This window comes from Electrophorus electricus, unplaced genomic scaffold (genome assembly GCF_041902795.1).
Source record: "Electrophorus electricus isolate QZ-2024a unplaced genomic scaffold, ASM4190279v1 Scaffold95, whole genome shotgun sequence".
NCBI classification, from domain to species: domain Eukaryota; kingdom Metazoa; phylum Chordata; class Actinopteri; order Gymnotiformes; family Gymnotidae; genus Electrophorus; species Electrophorus electricus.
Window position 1 is genome coordinate 72,501 of NW_027658812.1, and position 2,682 is coordinate 75,182.

Here is a 2,682-nt window from a genome sequence, read left to right on the forward strand (position 1 = left end):
CGATCGGTAGTAGCGACGGGCGGTGTGTACAAAGGGCAGGGACTTAATCAACGCGAGCTTATGACCCGCGCTTACTGGGAATTCCTCGTTCATGGGGAATAATTGCAATCCCCAGTCCCCATCACGAATGGGGTTCAGCGGATTACCCGCACCTCTCGGTGTAGGGTAGGCACACGCTGATCCAACCATTGTGGCGCGCGTGCAGCCCCGGACATCTAAGGGCATCACAGACCTGTTATTGCTCCATCTCGCGTGGCTGAACGCCACTTGTCCCTCTAAGAAGTTTGACGCCGACCGCGGAGGGCCGCGTAACTATTTAGCATGCCGGAGTCTCGTTCGTTATCGGAATTAACCAGACAAATCGCTCCACCAACTAAGAACGGCCATGCACCACCACCCACAGAATCGAGAAAGAGCTATCAATCTGTCAATCCTTTCCGTGTCCGGGCCGGGTGAGGTTTCCCGTGTTGGAGTCAAATTAAGCCGCAGGCTCCACTCCTGGTGGTGCCCTTCCGTCAATTCCTTTAAGTTTCAGCTTTGCAACCATACTCCCCCCGGAACCCACAGACTCGTGGTTTCCCTCACGCTGCCCGGCGGGTCATGGGAATAACGCCGCCGGATCGCGGGTCGGCATAGTTTACGGTCGGAACTACGACGGTATCTGATCGTCTTCGAACCTCCGACTTTCGTTCTTGATTAATGAAAACATTCTTGGCAAATGCTTTCGCTTTCGTCCGTCTTGCGCCGGTCCAAGAATTTCACCTCTAGCGGCGCAATACGAATGCCCCCGGCCGTCCCTCTTAATCATGGCCCTGGTTCAGGAAACCCACAAAATAGAACCGGAGTCCTATTCCATTATTCCTAGCTCAGGTATTCAGGCGAGAAGCGGGCCCGCTTTGAACACTCTAATTTTTTCAAAGTAAACGCTCCGAGCCCCGTCCGGACACCCAGCCAAGGGCATCCGGGGGGCACCGGGAGACAGGGTCTGAGACAGGCGGTGGCACGCCTCGCGGCGGACCGCCAGCCCACTCCCGACATCCAACTACGAGCTTTTTAACTGCAGCAACTTTAATATACGCTATTGGAGCTGGAATTACCGCGGCTGCTGGCACCAGACTTGCCCTCCAATGGGTCCTCACCCATGGGTTTAGGATACGCTCATTCCGATTACAGGGCCTCGAAAGAGACCTGTATCGTTATTTTTCGTCACTACCTCCCCGTGTCGGGAATGGGTAATTTGCGCGCCTGCTGCCTTCCTTGGATGTGGTAGCCGTTTCTCAGGCTCCCTCTCCGGAATCGAACCCTGATTCCCCGTTACCCGTGGTCACCATGGTAGCCGACTATGGTACCATCGAAAGTTGATAGGGCAGACATTCGAATGAGACGTCGCCGCCGCGGAGGGCGCGCGATCGGCCCGAGGTTATCTAGAGTCACCAAAGCGGCCGGGGGGCCCGAGCCCCCCGGATGGGTTTTGGGTCTGATAAATGCACGCATCCCCCGAAGGGTCAGCGCTCGTTTGCATGTATTAGCTCTAGAATTACCACAGTTATCCGAGTAACGTGTGGAGCGATCAAAGGAACCATAACTGATTTAATGAGCCATTCGCAGTTTCACTGTACCGGCCGTGTGCACTTAGACCTGCATGGCTTAATCTTTGAGACAAGCATATGTTACTGGCAGGATCAACCAGGTAGTTTGCACCGTGGTCTGGGATGAACCACGAGTGACATCCGCCTCCCCTTCCGGGGGCTAGGAAGCAGCGGGTTGTAAGTGCGTGCGCCGTCAGGTCCAGACGCCATACAGGGCTACCCAGGACAGCTTCCGCGCCAGTGTAAACGTGGCTCGCGCACCGCCCTCTGGCCTTCGGACGCCGACCTCTCACCTTGATGCAAAGCTGTCCCATCCGGTCATGCCCGCACCGTACCCCGTCCACCTCCTCCGGAGGTGCGGACGGCCGACTCCAGGTGCTTTCGGCGTTCCCTCTCTTCACGCCGTTTTGATTTTCGTGGGCCGCTGGTGGGGGGACAAGGGAAAGACCCTCGTCGAATTCCCTCCCCCCTAGCCTCGCTCAACCTACGTTTCGTGATGTAACCAAGAAGAGTGATTCGTGGGCCCAGGTAGGTTTGAAGAGGAGGCCAACAAAGCAGGGCACTCCCTTCCTCCCAAACCACAGACACCAGTATAGGACAACTGAGTAGACAGACTGGCCGTCTGAGTCTCCCCCAGAGAGTTTCTGGGATGGGTTACAAAATAACCCCCACCCCCCATCAGAGGCTTGACCCGCTAGAACCAGGGAGGATCTGTCAAAACCGCTCTCCACATCAGAAGTTCTGGATCAGCCGGGGCTGGTCGGCAGACGTCCACCTAAGGCCGTGGCCTAACCCCGTGTGGGGGGATAGCGCTCGCACCCGTACACGTGGACACCCGCTCGTCAAATGGCTGGCTCCTCACTTACCGTAGGGGAATGGTTTGCCTACCCCTGGCGGGTCTGGTACTCCACTCTACCAAACAAGGAAGCAACACACCAATAGACCCCTGCAACACCGGGCAGCTTTGGGCAGTGTCACTACACTCCTCCTTGTTCTTCACGTTCCTTCCGTGGTGATTTTTTTTTTTTTTTTCGTGGCCATTGCCGTGCATGGCTTTCCCCATCGCTTTGCATGCTCTCCATTGCCTCGTGCT

At 56.4% G+C, this 2,682-nt stretch overlaps 1 non-coding gene across 1 annotated transcript in view; it reads right to left on the reverse strand.

Moving 5' to 3' along the window:
• The window catches only part of LOC145656893 (18S ribosomal RNA), a 1,839-nt gene extending 146 nt beyond the window's left edge, over positions 1-1,693 (reverse strand). Inside the window, exon 1 of the ribosomal RNA XR_014122483.1 lies at positions 1-1,693. This exon is cut by the window's left edge and continues 146 nt beyond it. This is a non-coding gene — a ribosomal RNA (18S ribosomal RNA).
• Between the last annotated feature and the right edge of the window lie 989 nt (positions 1,694-2,682).